The sequence below is a fragment of the Pseudophryne corroboree genome, chromosome 11 (genome assembly GCF_028390025.1).
Source record: "Pseudophryne corroboree isolate aPseCor3 chromosome 11, aPseCor3.hap2, whole genome shotgun sequence".
Taxonomy (NCBI): Eukaryota; Metazoa; Chordata; class Amphibia; order Anura; family Myobatrachidae; genus Pseudophryne; species Pseudophryne corroboree.
In genome coordinates, this window is record NC_086454.1 from 310,733,373 (window position 1) to 310,749,592 (window position 16,220).

The 16,220-nt window shown below is 47.8% G+C and overlaps 1 protein-coding gene across 1 annotated transcript in view; it reads left to right on the forward strand.

Moving 5' to 3' along the window:
• The first annotated feature begins 4,733 nt into the window (after positions 1–4,733).
• LOC134969570 (puratrophin-1-like) overlaps positions 4,734–16,220 on the forward strand; it is a 42,403-nt gene continuing 30,916 nt past the window's right edge. The window contains 1 exon segment of the mRNA XM_063945607.1: positions 4,734–4,797. The gene's annotated coding sequence lies outside the window, so the exon portion shown is untranslated.

Genomic DNA, 16,220 nt, shown 5'->3' on the forward strand with positions numbered 1-16,220 from the left:
GGCAGACCGCTGCAGCTGATGATATTTCCAGGTTGGAGCTCTGCAGCTTCAGCATTAGTGAGTAGTAATGTTCTCTCACTAGCCTGGTGATGGGACTGTAGGGAAACACTCTGCATCGCTGAACAAGCTCCCCAAACAGTCTAGTTGCCTGTAGCTGGATGTCACGGTTGTCTTGCCATAGATACTCTGCTACGATGTGGCTGAGGGTCTCCTTATACTTGTACCAAGTTTTCTTCTTGCTCAGTTGGATAACAGTCACCAAGGTCTTCAGGATGACCGGAACCAATGTTTGATGTTCTTTTTCTTTGAGCATACGGAGGAGTGGCTGCATAAAGGCATTCCGGAACTTCTTTGCCTCTTTAGGGTAGAAGCATGCGAAGATCTCAATGAACTGTAGAACTTCCTGGCTTGCATAGTTATCTGCGCCATCCATGATGAGTAGGATGTCGCCAAGAACCAAGTTAAGTAGGCCCCCATTGACACATTCAGGAAATGTCACAAGAGATGTAAATACTGTGACACAGGTGTATCTGCTCTGGATATCAGGCGACTTACAGAGTGGCCTGAGCAGACTCACAACTTCTTTCCAGTCCCCGGTCTCGGCAAGATGTTCAACAACGTTATCAGTGTATTCATGCCACGGAATGCCTTTTAGATGTTCACTGTATATTTCACCATCTCCAAAAGAGACCGTTGTCGCCTTGGTTCCCTGCAGACCGTCGGCCAGTAAGGTGTTCACTTGGCCTATGATGGCTGTGATTAGGTCGGCAACCGCCACAGCACCATCCCGGTTTAGGGTCTCCCACTTGGCGAGCGTAGTGCAGGCTTGTGTAAACAATCCTCTGATATCCGGATCTTGCATCGCACTACTTCCAAAAGCCACAGCAGCGTTATTAATGAGCATTGAAACAGTCGTCTGGGTGCCGGGGTGAGTTATGGCTTCCATCGCTGAACATATCTCATGTAACACATAGACCTTGTGATCAAATGGCACGGTGGGATATGTCAGTATTGCAGCTAGCGTGGTAAATACAGAGCGCCGTGGGCAGTTACCGCGGACCAGTAGGGTAGTCTCTAGCTCCATTATTGTGGTCTCCATGTGGTCCCTGGCTAACAGGTACAGTAGTTTGCTGGCTGAAAGCCAAGTGACCTTATCATGCTCTGCCCAAATCATGGTCTTTACAATAACGGGAAGCATATCGGTGAATGCGCTGCTCACATCCATCCTCGCCTCCAACGCTTGGCGCAGAAATGCAAAGATCAGCCGGTGCGATTCAGTAATGGGTGATCCCTCTCTCAGGAAAGCGTTTATCCTGCCGATCTTCTGCAGAAGTTTCTCCAGCGGCATAGCAGCGATGATCTCTGGAATACATTCTATCATCACTGGAGAGTAGAGGAGCTTCAGTTCATAAAGCAGCATCTCGGTGTTGTCTCTGGAGGGCTGCATGGTCGTCAAGCTCATATCAGGTGTGCAGTCTGCGTGCACGGCTAAAAGTGGATACCTGAAGTTGGTACCCCCAGTGGTTGTGAATTCTGTATCAGAAGTCACTAGTTAAAGGTTTATCCAAATAAAGGACAAGAACTCACGAGGAGTCAATGTAGTGATAGAAGCTACCACCACAAAGTGGCTGGCAGCTGCCCGGGCATGCCTTACATAGGGCGGCAGGGTGATGGTGACATCACAGGGAGATTGTGACATCACACTGACATCACAATGCATGCAGGAGGCAGTTACAGATGCCTGCAGGACCTGTGCTTAGGAAAAGGACTAACACACTGAAGGGCAGATGTATTAACCTGGAGAAGGCATAAGGAAGTGATAAACCAGTGATATGTGCAAGGTGATAAAGGCATCAGCCAATCAGCTCCAATATGTAAATTTACAGTTAGGATCTGATTGCCTTTATCACCTTGCACATATCACTGGTTTATCACTTCCTTATGCCTTCTCCAGGTTAATACATCTGCCACTAAAGTACCATATAATCTTATCATATACACTACTATTCCTCTACTTCCTATCACTCCCGACGTGCGCAAATATAAGATACTATCAGGGTGGGCACCTCACATTAAGGAAAATCAGGTCAAGAGCAAAAAAAAAAAGGAAAGTATTCTGAGATAGGGGATTAGTATTGTTAATATTATTGTGAATTAAAAACATATTTCCACTAGGTATGCATTAAAATCCCCATAGGTTTTGCCTCATTCACAGCCCTTACTAATATATTAGCTAAATATTAGTTTGAGGTAAAGTGTGAATTAGAAATTTGCACATTCTTATTCTTCTTGGCCGTCAGTATTGTTTTCATGTGTAAATAGGTCTACTATTTCTATCGCGGCATCAGCCTATTTCCAATATTTAATATCCTTCTAATAAAATCATCAATAACCCTAATCAGACCATGTGGTTATATTTTTTATGAGTCGCTGTCAGTTCTGGGGAGGTAAAATAAGACGCAGGTGTAGGGAGCCACCAAAGAGTCTTCGGGGCAGGTTCAATTAGCCACGAAGTAGGTTGCACAACTTAAGTGTCTTGACCATGCGTCTTCGGCCTGCGGGCCCTCTGGCTGTTGTGGGGGCTGCACATCCCAGCATGCTCTGCCTCAGTTTTAATAGCAGGGCTGTGGTGGGGAATGCGGGGCTGTGTGGTTCCGCGGCAGCTGGAGTGCCGCGGGTTGAGGACCCATGGTCTTGACCAATCATGACTAGAATTTCATTACATCATCCAATCACTATTAGGAAGGTTTAACCTTATTTTAGGGCAGACTAGATGGGCCAAGTGGTTCTTATCTGCCGTCAAATATTATGTTTCACTATGTAGTAACTTTTCATGAATGTGGAGCAGTTCTGCCCATGATTTGTGTCTTACACGTGATCTGTACAGAAGGCGTTGTGCAGCCGCCCTGCCCCTGTGTCAGCGCTTCCTGGGGCTCCTGTTAGGGTTATGAGCACTTTACATTGATTGCTGAGCTGTTCTGTGACTGTTACATCCATGCGGCTGGCAGTAAGGTACACAGGACGATTGGGTTGCAGAGCCGTTTTGTGGCTGGCAGTATGGTATGCAGAACAATGAGGTTGCAGAGCTGTTCTGTGGCTGGCAGTAAGGTACACAGTACGATGAGATTGCAGAGCCGTTTTGTGGATGGCAGGATGGTACACAGGACGATGGTGTTGCAGAGCCGTTCTGAGGCTGACAGTAAGGTATACAGGACGATGAGGTTGCAGAGCCGTTCTGAGGCTGGCAGTATGGTACACAGGATGATGAGGTTGCAGAGCTGTTCTGCTGTTGGCAGTATGGTACTTAGGACGATGGGGTTGCAGAGCCGTTCTGCTGCTGGCAGTATGGTATTTAGGACGATGGGGTTGCAGAGCCGTTCTGCTGCTGGCAGTATGGTATTTAGGACAATGGGGTTGCAGAGCCATTCTGCTGCTGGCAGTATGGTATTTAGGATGATGGGGTTGCAGAGCCGTTCTGCTGCTGGCAGTATGGTATTTAGGACGATGGGGTTGCAGAGCCGTTCTGCTGCTGGCAGTATGGTATTTAGGACGATGGGGTTGCAGAGCCGTTCTGCTGCTGTGGCAGTAAGGTACACAGGACGATGAGGTTGCAGAGCCGTTCTGCTGCTGGCAGTATGATATTTAGGACGATGGGGTTGCAGAGACGTTCTGCTGCTGGCAGTAAGGTACACAGAACGTTGAGGCTGCATGAGTAACCCCGGTGGGGAGAGTATGGTTGTTATACACTAATAGAGGAAGCGTCCACTTATTAAATCTAGATCAATGTTTTACACGCTGGAATAAAACAAGTTTCATTAACAACATACAACTTTACTGATAAGTGTCTGAGTAATTATAACCTGCTACTTATTATCCTGGTACCACTGACTGCTGCCTGGATACTTGGGAAAGGTACAAGAGCCTATTACCTGCACCCCAGCCACCTGTAGCCATTGGTGGGTTTCTAATTAACTATGATCAGCGCTGTTACCTGATGTTATGTATCCACTTCTATTACATATAGATAAACGTATTAAAGTTTACACTTTTTTATATTAATGAGACATTGTGCGATTATTATACTATTAATATACACTAATTATCTTTGTCCGTTCTCTGTTCCCTGAATTTACAGAAAGAGCAATGAAAATTAGACTTTTTTGTTTTTCCTTTTGACAAGTTGAAATATTTTCTTGAGGTGTTGGCTGTGACCCCGGCGGCTGTGACTCTGCGATCAGCGCTCACTCCCCCGGCGGCTGTAACTCTGTGCGACTATCGCTCACGTCCCCGATGGCTGTGACTCTGTTCGACCATCGCACACTCCCCTGGCGGCTGTGACTCTGTGCGACCAGCGCTCACGTCCCCGGCGGCTGTGACTCTGTGCGACCAGCGCTCAAGTCCCCGGCGGCTGTGACTCTGTGCCCGGCGGCTGTGACTCTGTGTGACCAGCGCTCACAGTCCCCGGCGGCTGTGAGTCTGTGCGAACAGCGCTCACGGTCCCCGCGGCTGTAACTCTGCGACCAGCGCTCACGGTCCCCGGCGGCTGTGACTCTGTGCGACCAACCCTCACGCCCGGCGGCTGTGACTCTGTGCGACCAGCCCTCACGCCCAGGCGGCTGTGACTCTGTGCGACCAGCCCTCACGCCCCGGCGACTGTGAACATCTCCTGATTGGATGCTTTTTATTGCAGGTGCTAAATCCTAACCTCTCACTAATGACTGCATCTCTCCCCAGAACCCACGTCACATTTCCCTCAGTCCTTCCACCATAGTCTGAGCTTCTTCCTAACATCCATCAGTAAGTGCCACTTTTCTGCCTTTGTGTTACATATTGTGCTGCCTTGCCATGTAACAGTGCGTGTGTGTGCATGCTGCTAACACAGCAACTACATGCTAGTAGGGCTACTGTCTTACTGCTCCATGTAGCGCCACCTAGGGGGGGATTCCTGCGAGTCAGGGCACTGGGGACAGGAAGGATAACTGTGTATACATATGCCACACCTAAAGCACCTTTGGAACATTACCCCATTCTGTTTATTACATGCAAATACTGTACAGACATGTCCTTACATGCAGTCACTGACTTTTATAAAGCCCGTCCTGTAATACAAACCAAGAACTGTAATGGTTAATTAAAAAGTGTTTAAAAATATTGCAAAGGACACGCGGAGTCTAGATCTTTGATTTGTGGAGAAGGGGTGTTCTGAGATACCTCCAGTGCCCAACACCCCTCTTGCACATATCCGAGACCCCTCCGTTGTCCACTGCCCTTCTGCACATATCTGAGACATCTCCGATGCACAAGAAGCGTTCGACACTGGCCTGACAGACTACTCAGTGTAGGAGACTGCGGAACACTTATTCCTGGGAAGATCCATCTCATTTGCGCAGTTACACATGCATAATTAAAATAAGAATTTACTTACCGATAATTCTATTTCTCGTAGTCCGTAGTGGATGCTGGGGACTCCGTCAGGACCATGGGGAATAGCGGCTCCGCAGGAGACAGGGCACAAAAATAAAGCTTTAGGATTAGGTGGTGTGTACTGGCTCCTCCCCCTATGACCCTCCTCCAAGCCTCAGTTAGGATACTGTGCCCGGACGAGCGTACACAATAAGGAAGGATATTGAATCCCGGGTAAGACTCATACCAGCCACACCAATCACACCGTATAACTTGTGATCTGAACCCAGTTAACAGTATGACAAACGTAGGAGCCTCTGAACAGACGGCTTACAACAATAACAACCCGAATTTGTTTGTAACAATAACTATGTACAAGTATTGCAGACAATCCGCACTTGGGATGGGCGCCCAGCATCCACTACGGACTACGAGAAATAGAATTATCGGTAAGTAAATTCTTATTTTCTCTAACGTCTTAAGTGGATGCTGGGGACTCCGTCAGGACCATGGGGATTATACCAAAGCTCCCAAACGGGCGGGAGAGTGCGGATGACTCTGCAGCACCGAATGGGAGAACTCAAGGTCCTCCTCAGCCAGGGTATCAAATTTGTAGAATTTTGCAAACGTGTTTGCCCCTGACCAAGTAGCAGCTCGACAGAGTTGTAATGCCGAGACCCCCCGGGCAGCCGCCCAGGATGAGCCCACTTTCCTTGTGGAATGGGCCTTGACAGATTTAGGTTGTGGCAAGCCTGCCACAGAATGTGCAAGTTGAATTGTGCTACAAATCCAACGAGCAATCGTCTGCTTAGAAGCAGGAGCACCCATCTTGTTGGGTGCATACAATATAAACAGTGAGTCAGACTTTCTGACTCCCGCCGTTCTTGAAATATATATTTTCAATGCCCGGACCACGTCCAACAACTTGGAATCCTCCAAATCGTTAGTAGCCGCAGGCACCACAATAGGCTGGTTCAGGTGAAACGCTGACACCACCTTAGGCAGAAAATGAGGACGCGTCCGCAGTTCTGCCCTGTCCGTATGGAAAATCAGATATGGGCTCTTATATGATAAAGCCGCCAATTCTGATACTCTCCTGGCTGAAGCCAGGGCCAGTAGCATGGTTACTTTCCATGTAAGATACTTCAACTCCACCGATTTGAGCGGCTCAAACCAATGGGATTTGAGAAAATCCAAGACTACATTAAGATCCCACGGTGCCACTGGGGGCACAACCGGGGGCTGTATATGTAGTACTCCTTTTACAAAAGTCTGGACTTCAGGAACTGAAGCCAATTCTTTCTGGAAGAAAATCGACAGGGCCGAAATTTGAACCTTAATGGACCCCAATTTGAGGCCCATAGACAATCCTGTTTGCAGGAAATGTAGGAATCGACCCAGTTGAAATTCCTCCGTGGGGGCCTTCCTGGCCTCACACCACGCAACATATTTTCTCCAAATGCGGTGATAATGTTGTACAGTCACCTCCTTCCTGGCTTTTACCAGTGTAGGAATGACCTCTTCCAGAATGCCTTTTTCCCTTAGAATTCGGCGTTCAACCGCCATGCCGTCAAACGCAGCCGCGGTAAGTCTTGGAATAGACACGGTCCCTGCTGAAGCAGGTCCCGTCTTAGAGGTAGAGGCCACGGATCCTCCGTGAGCATCTCTTGAAGTTCCGGGTACCAAGTTCTTCTTGGCCAATCCGGAGCCACTAGTATCGTTCTTACTCCCTTTTGCCGTATAATTCTCAGTACTTTTGGTATGAGAGGCAGAGGAGGGAACACATACACTGACTGGAACACCCACGGTGTTACCAGAGCGTCCACAGCTATTGCCTGAGGGTCTCTTGACCTGGCGCAATACCTGTCCAGTTTTTTGTTGAGGCGGGACGCCATCATATCCACCATTGGCTTTTCCCAACGGTTCACAATCATGTGGAAGACTTCTGGATGAAGTCCCCACTCTCCCGGGTGTAGATCGTGTCTGCTGAGGAAGTCTGCTTCCCAGTTGTCCACTCCCGGAATGAATACTGCTGACAGTGCTATCACATGATCTTCCGCCCAGCGAAGAATCCTTGCAGCTTCTGCCATTGCTGTCCTGCTTCTTGTGCCGCCCTGTCTGTTTACGTGGGCGACTGCCGTGATGTTGTCCGACTGGATCAACACCGGCTGACCCTGAAGCAGGGTTTTGCCAGACTTAGAGCATTGTAAATCGCTCTTAGCTCCAGTATATTTATGTGAAGAGACATCTCCAGGCTTGACCATACTCCCTGGAAGTTTCTTCCCTGTGTGACCGCTCCCCAGCCTCTCAGACTGGCATCCGTGGTCACCAGGACCCAGTCCTGTATGCCGAATCTGCGGCCCTCTAACAGATGAGCACTCTGCAACCACCACAGAAGAGACACCCTTGTCCGTGGCGATAAGGTTATCCGCTGATGCATCTGCAGATGTGATCCGGACCATTTGTCCAGCAGATCCCACTGAAAAGTTCGTGCGTGGAATCTGCCGAATGGAATCGCTTCGTAAGAAGCCACCATCTTTCCCAGGACTCTTGTGCATTGATGCACAGACACTTTCCCTGGTTTTAGGAGGTTCCTGACAAGTTCGGATAACTCCCTGGCTTTCTCCTCCGGAAGAAACACCTTTTTCTGAACCGTGTCCAGAATCATTCCCAGGAACAGCAGACGTGTCGTCGGGGTCAACTGAGATTTTGGAAAATTCAGAATCCACCCGTGTTGTTGCAGCACTAGTCGGGTTAGTGCTACTCCGTCCTCCAGCTGTTCTCTGGACCTTGCCCTTATCAGGAGATCGTCCAAGTAAGGGATAATTAATACGCCTCTTCTTCGCAGAAGAATCATCATTTCGGCCATTACCTTGGTAAAGACCCGAGGTGCCGTGGACAATCCAAACGGCAGCGTCTGAAACTGATAATGACAGTTTTGCACCACGAACCTGAGGTACCCTTGATGTGAAGGGCAAATTGGGACATGCAGGTAAGCATCCTTTATGTCCAGGGACACCATAAAGTCCCCTTCTTCCAGATTCGCTATCACTGCTCTGAGTGACTCCATCTTGAACTTGAATTTTTGTATGTACAGGTTCAAAGATTTCAGATTTAGAATAGGTCTTACCGAGCCGTCCGGCTTCGGTACCACAAATAGCGTGGAGTAATACCCCTTTCCCTGTTGTAGGAGGGGTACCTTGACTATCACCTGCTGAGAAAACAGCTTGTGAATGGCTTCCAATACCGTCGCCCTGTCTGAGGGAGACGTTGGCAAAGCAGACTTTAGGAACCTGCGAGGGGGAGACTTCTCGAATTCCAACCTGTAACCCTGAGATACTACCTGTAGGATCCAGGGGTCCACCTGTGAGCAAGCCCACTGTGCGCTGAAATTCTTGAGTCGACCCCCCACCGCTCCTGAGTCCGCTTGTAAGGCCCCAGCGTCATGCTGAGGGCTTTGCAGAACCCTGAGAGGGCTTCTGTTCCTGGGCAGGGGGGCTGCTTGCTGTCCTCTCTTACCCCTTCCTCTGCCCCGAGGCAGATATGACTGTCCTTTTGTCCGCTTGTTCTTATAGGACCGAAAGGACTGCGGCTGAAAAGACGGTGTCTTTTTCTGTTGGGAGGGGGTCTGAGGTAAAAAGGTGGATTTCCGGCAGTTGCCGTGGCCACCAGATCCGATAGACCGACGCCAAATAATTCCTCCCCTTTATACGGCAATACTTCCATATGTCGTTTGGAATCCGCATCACCTGACCACTGTCGCGTCCATAAACTCCTTCTGGCAGATATGGACATCGCATTTACTCTCGATGCCAGAGTGCAAATATCTCTCTGAGCATCTCGCATATAAAGGAAAGCATCCTTTAATTGCTCTATAGTCAATAAAATACTGTCCCTATCCAGGGTATCAATATTTTCAGTCAGGGAATCCAACCAGACGACCCCAGCACTGCACATCCAGGCTGAGGCGATGGCTGGTCGCAGTATAACACCAGTATGTGTGTATATACTTTTTAGGGTAGTTTCCAGTCTCCTATCAGCTGGATCCCTGAGGGCGGCCGTATCAGGAGACGGTAACGCCACTTGTTTTGATAAGCGTGTGAGCGCCTTATCCACCCTAGGGGGTGTTTCCCAGCGCGCCCTAACCTCTGGCGGGAAAGGGTATAATGCTAATAACTTTTTTGAAATTAGCACTTTTCTATCTGGGTTAACCCACGCTTCATCACATATATCATTTAATTCCTCTGATTCAGGAAAAACTACAGGTAGTTTTTTCACCCCCCACATAATACCCCTTTTTGTGGTACTTGCAGTATCAGAGACATGCAAAGCCTCCTTCATTGCCGTGATCATATAACGTGTGGCCCTACTTGAAAATACGTTTGTTTCATCACCGTCGACACTAGATTCAGTGTCTGTGTCTGGGTCTGTGTCGACCGACTGAGGTAAAAGGCGCTTTACAGCCCCTGACGGTGTCTGAGACGCCTGGGCAGGTATTAACTGGTTTGCCGGCCGTCTCATGTCGTCAACTGATTTTTGTAATGTGCTGACATTATCACGTAATTCCATAAACAAAGCCATCCATTCCGGTGTCGACTCCCTGGGGGGTGACATCACCATTATCGGCAATTGCTCTGCCTCCACACCAACATCGTCCTCATACATGTCGACACACACGTACCGACACACAGCAGACACACAGGAAATGCTCTTATCGAAGACAGGACCCCACTAGCCCTTTGGGGAGACAGAGGGAGAGTTTGCCAGCACACACCCAAGCGCTATAATATATATGGGAACAATCTTATATAAGTGTTGTTCCTTATAGCAGCTTAAATATATCAAAATATCGCCAAAAAATGCCCCCCCTCTCTGTTTTACCCTGTTTCTGTAGTGCAGTGCAGGGGAGAGTCCTGGGAGCCTTCCTCACAGCGGAGCTGAGCAGGAAAATGGCGCTGTGTGCTGAGGAGAATAAGCCCGCCCCCTATTTCGGCGGGCTTTTCTCCCGGAGTTTTAGATATCTGGCATGGGTTAAATACATACATATAGCCTCAATGGCTATATGTGATGTATTCTTTTGCCATAAAGGTATTAAATATTGCTGCCCAGGGCGCCCCCAGCAGCGCCCTGCACCCTCCGTGACCGCTTGGTGTGAAGTGTGTGACAACAATGGCGCACAGCTGCAGTGCTGTGCGCTACCTTCATGAAGACTGAAGAGCCTTCTGCCGCCTGTTTCCGGACCTTCAATCTTCAGCATCTGTAAGGGGGGTCGGCGGCGCGGCTCCGGGACGAACCCCAGGGTGAGACCTGTGTTCCGACTCCCTCTGGAGCTAATGGTGTCCAGTAGCCTAAGAATCCAATCCATCCTGCACGCAAGTGAGTTGAACTTCTCTCCCCTAAGTCCCTCGATGCAGTGAGCCTGTTGCCAGCAGGACTCACTGAAAATAAAAAACCTAAAAACTTTTTCTAAGCAGCTCTTTAGGAGAGCCACCTAGATTGCACCCTGCTCGGACGGGCACAAAAACCTAACTGAGGCTTGGAGGAGGGTCATAGGGGGAGGAGCCAGTACACACCACCTAATCCTAAAGCTTTATTTTTGTGCCCTGTCTCCTGCGGAGCCGCTATTCCCCATGGTCCTGACGGAGTCCCCAGCATCCACTTAGGACGTTAGAGAAATAGCTTTGTCATTCATCCTAATGGGAGCATAGAGTGCAGTGCTGGAGGTTGGGCTCTTTTAAAATTCCAGGTGTTTGGGGGCTTCTGTGTTCAGCACCACCTTCTTGGAAACTGACAAACCCACTCATCGCAAATGCAAAGGAACAGAGCAGGGAACCTTCCTCCTTCACCTGTCCCTCAGGAGCTACAGGGCAACACCCTTTGAACACACACACCTGCGGCATCTGAACAGTCAGTCTGGGCTCTGTCAGTGCAAGGTCAGGAGTGGTCTCCCTTAAAAGGATATCCGATTCCACCAACAGCCCCTGACAGTACAAGTGAAAAGTCCGGCGGCTCACCTCCCAGGAGGTAGGAAAGGCAGCTAGAGAGGGCTCCAGCAGGACGCAGGGACTGGAGGTTTAGTGTGAGCCGGCGTCAGGAAATGAACAGTGGGGGAATACGATTTCTGAAAACTTATTGTTCTCCCCCCTCAGTTAGAAGACCTTTTGTGCAAAGCTTGATCATAGGTTTAAGGAGTTATGGAAGCTATGTCTCTTTACAGTCCCTATGAGTGTCCCTATGAGTCTTCTGCCGTCCTGAAGTCTTCTGATCTTCTCATACTCACCCGACTTCTGTCTTCTGTGAGGGGGTAACGGCGTGGCTCCGGGAACAAGCAGCTAGGCGCACCAAGTGATCGAACCCTCTGGAGCTAATGGTGTCCAGTATCCGAGAAGCAGAGCCTTAAAACTCACAGAAGTAGGTCCTGCTTCTCTCCCCTCACTCCCACGCTGCAGGGAGCCTGTAGCCAGCAGGTCTCCCTGAAAATAAAAAACCTAACAAAAAGTATTTTCCAGAGAAACTCAGTAGAGCTCCCCTAGTGTGCATCCAGTCATTCCTGGGCACAAAGTCTAACTGAGGTCTGGAGGAGGGGCATAGAGGGAGGAGCCATTTCACACCTAGTCTGAAGTCTTTTTTAGTGTGCCCAAGCTCCTGCGGATCCCGTCTATACCCTATGGTCCTTTTGGAGTCCCCAGCATCCTCTAGGACGTAAGAGAAAATTGAATCTCTATAGCAGGCACTCCCAACCACGGTTCTCAAGGCACACTAACAGTCCAGGTTTTAGTGATATCCATGCTTGAGCACAGGTGAGTTAATTAGTACCTCAGTCATCATTTTGATATAACCATCTGTGTTGAAGTCTGGATATCACTAAATCCTGCCATGTTAGTGTGCCTTGAAGACAGAGGGTCCCCTCTTTCCTGGGGTACCAGATTTTAGAAAATCTAGCCATGGGGAACCAAAGATATCTGACTTAAAAGCAGTAGTCCCCATCCAAGCCTGTTAATTGCTCTTTCCAGCCAGATATCTCGGGTTCGGTCTGACTCTCCCCTTTTAGTGGATACTGGCAGCTTGTCTCTGCTATGACCAGAACCAGAGATATCAGCCTTCCAGCAGCTGGTCCCTGCTCCAGCTCCATACGCCTGGTATGCAGTATTATATTTGTTGGTGGATTGCTCTGGCTCCTGAACTCTGATCCCCAAGTCCCCAGTACCTCCTGAAAGGTGTCCCCAGTACCTCCTGAAAGGCTGGACTCTCTAGTGTTTATTTCCATTAAAGCTTAGAAATCTATTTTCAGGAACTTGAGATATCTGCAGTCAAGCAAGCTGCCCTCCCACCAGAAAATGATAAATATTAAGCCCACTCCACTATCCACTCCTCCCGTGTATTAAACACCCCCTACCACCCTAGAACTCATGTAATAGGTACCCTTCATTCAGCCCAATGCCCCATCTACAGTTTAGTGTACTCCATCCAGCTCCTGCTGATAGCACCCCATCCCTGGAGGATGGGTAGAGGGCCCAGTGCATTGCTGTGCCCAGGGGCCTACACTGCTGTTAAGACGGCCATGTTGCCCTGCAATTGTTAAGGGCCCTACACACTGGGCGATAATACTCACAGATATGAACGATCTCGTTCATTAATGAACGAGATACCGTTCATATCTTTGAGTGTGGAGGCACCAGCAATGAACGATGCGCTGCCCCGCGCTCGTTCATCGCTGGTGCCCCGTCGCTTGTCCATATTTGCCTGCACTGCGAGGGGGCCAGGTGACGGGGCGAGTGAAGAAACTTCACTCCCCCTGTCACTGCCCCCCAGCCGCCGGGTCGCCCGTATCCGCCGTTGTGCAGCTCGGCGGCGGATTGTGCAATGTGTAGGGCCCATAACACACACACACATAAGGCCTGATTCAGCATGGATTAAAACCATGTGCGAGCAGGTGTGGCAGATGTAACATGTGCAGAGAGAGTTAGATTTGGGTGTGTTATTTTGTTTCTGTGCAGGGTAAATACTGGCTGCTTTATTTTTACTCTGCAATTTAGGTTTCAGTTTGAACACCCCACCCAAATCTAACTCTCTCTGCACATGTTACATCTGCCCCACCTGCAGTGCACATGGTTTTGTCCATTTGAGAAAAATGTGCTTTTGCGATACATGCTGAATCAGGCCCATAGTAATGCAGTCACCCAGTGATAGTCACACACAATATACCCAATTATAACATACTGTAACCGTCAGGTACAAAGTCCTCTGCTCCTGGACTTCCCTCTGACTCTGTGATTGCTGTCACCTGTGTTAAACTCCCTCCGGTCTTTAGGTCGACAGTAACTAGGTCGGCCACTATTGGTCGACAGTAACTAGGTCGACAGGTCAAAGGGCCGGCATGAATTTTTTACAATTTTCATCTTTTTTTGAACGTTTTCATACTTAACGATCCATGCGGACTACGAATGGGAATAGTAACCTGTGCCGAGGGCAGCGGTAGCAGAGCGAGACACCTTGCGAGGGGACATGGTGCACTAATTGGGGTTCCTGGTTACTGTACAGAGAAAACGACTCCCAAAAAAACATTAAAAAACTCACGTCGACCTTTTGACCTGTCGATCTAGAGACCCTGTTGACCTTCCATACCACACCCCTCAACAATCACCCAGCACAGGTGATAGTACTCATAAAAGAAGTGGGAAGTCCAAGAGCAAGGGGGTCAGAAATAATTTCTCTCATTGACAGTCACACGTGTATAGTGTCACTCGGTGACAGTCACACACGGGCAGGTACAGCATCAGAACAAACAATTACAACAGCGCTACTGTATATAAGTAAAAGTTTTATTACCACAATTTAAAATAATTATATCAATTAAAATCGGACCGGATAGAGAGCCTGCAAATTAACAGACATATAAAGACTTATAATAAAGTCCAATACTTTCATTGCAATTAATTAAACAGTTAGAAACAAGCCATTAGATCATTAGTCCCAATAAACTCCGTATAGTTGAAAAAGACACATTCAAATGGCATCAGGTGCCCAATCGGTGTTAGATGGATTAGTCCAACTTGCAATTAATTATGTTAGTATACTGCCAAACTTGGTATTAGAAGATTATGCAGCAAGCAGACATAGTGAGCATTTAAATCACCTTTGGAATTAGCCCAGCTTCCACCAATGCATAGGAAGCGCCTCCCGGCTCCTGGTGCCTTCAGCACATTTGAGGTGCCATATCAAGAGTGTCCAATGCGGGGGCTTGATAATAACTCAATAAGCAGAGTCCCAAGTACCGGTACCGGATAGTTAGTAAGAGACTTACGCGTTTCTCCGCCTTATCACCGCTCGGCGGCTTCCTCAGAGACGATGTCACTATGTCTCAATACTGCTGTTTAAATAGCAGCCTTGTCCCACTTGCGCATGCGCACTATGCTGCCATCCAATCCTCATTTTGAGTAACAGACACGTCTCACTCACGTCTGTGTGCTGCGCTGCCATCCAAGCCTCGTTTTAAGTCGGACCGCAGCCGTACATACAGCTGTAATCTTCTCCTCCGCTGTATCGCGTAGCCGCTATCAGCAGCGGGATCATATTGTCCCGACAACTCGACTCCATTCATAGAGGATTAACAGAGTTTTTTCCATAGTCTCTACAGTTAGTCAAGGACAATCTAAATGGTCCATTAATAACAGGGACAATCAAAATAATCCATTATTAATAAACTTCAATGGACAATAGAATTTCACAGCATCGAGACATAGTTACAATAAACCTAACACTTACAATTATAAAATAAAAAAAATAAAAAATTAAAGCTAAACATGTGAGGGAGAAGATCACAGATGTTATATCACATGTTCACACTATCCCTCACATCCCTATATTCTCCACTCAGGTGCATCCAGATATTCATTATTAGGTTAATTCAGTTTTACTATTTTCAGCAATCATTATCGCTAAACTTAAAAACAAATACATATAAATATATATATATATATATATATATAGGCGTACATAAGAACTGTACACATGTATATGCGCATATACCTGACACATATATGCAGACATGGGTGCATCAAACGCATATATACACACAAATATGATTAAATGGGATAGAACTAATCAGACTAAGAGAACGACAGAACCCATAATATGAATAAATAGGATAGGACTCATCAAACTAAGAGAACGACAGGACAAATAATGGAAGGATGCGCACATACACATCTAGTATACGTGCAGGCGCATCACCCATAACCTCTAAGAACCAATTATACATATGAGGCTGTACAGCTGTTCCCAGACGCATATGTATTACAGACAGACCACCCCCATAAAAACTGCTCATTAATCTAAAAAATAAATAATGGATAATAAAAATTAACTAAAATACTAGCCTCTATATTTATACATTATTTAATTCTACTGTATCATTGAGCCCTCCGGGGATGAGGGTTCCCAATACATATATCCAATAGGCTTCTCTCTTGCATAATCGCTTAAACCTGTCCCCTCCCCGTTTTGTAACATCAATTTGCTCTATTGCTTTTGGGTGTGGTATTGAAAGTCGACAGTAACGAGGTCGACAAAGTCCTTTTGACCTGTCGACCTAGAACATGTCGACATTTTGACCCTGTCGACCTTTTGACCCTGTCGACCTAGTTACTGTCGACCAATAGTGGTCGACCTAGACATTGTCGACCTAGTTACTGTCGACTTTCAATCCTGATCCCATCCACAGGGATGACCTTGGGGTATGATAGTGGAGGCCAGGACCAGGCATTAAACAGTTAACAAATGGGTTAAAGTTACATATATCTTCAGATTGCTGTAGA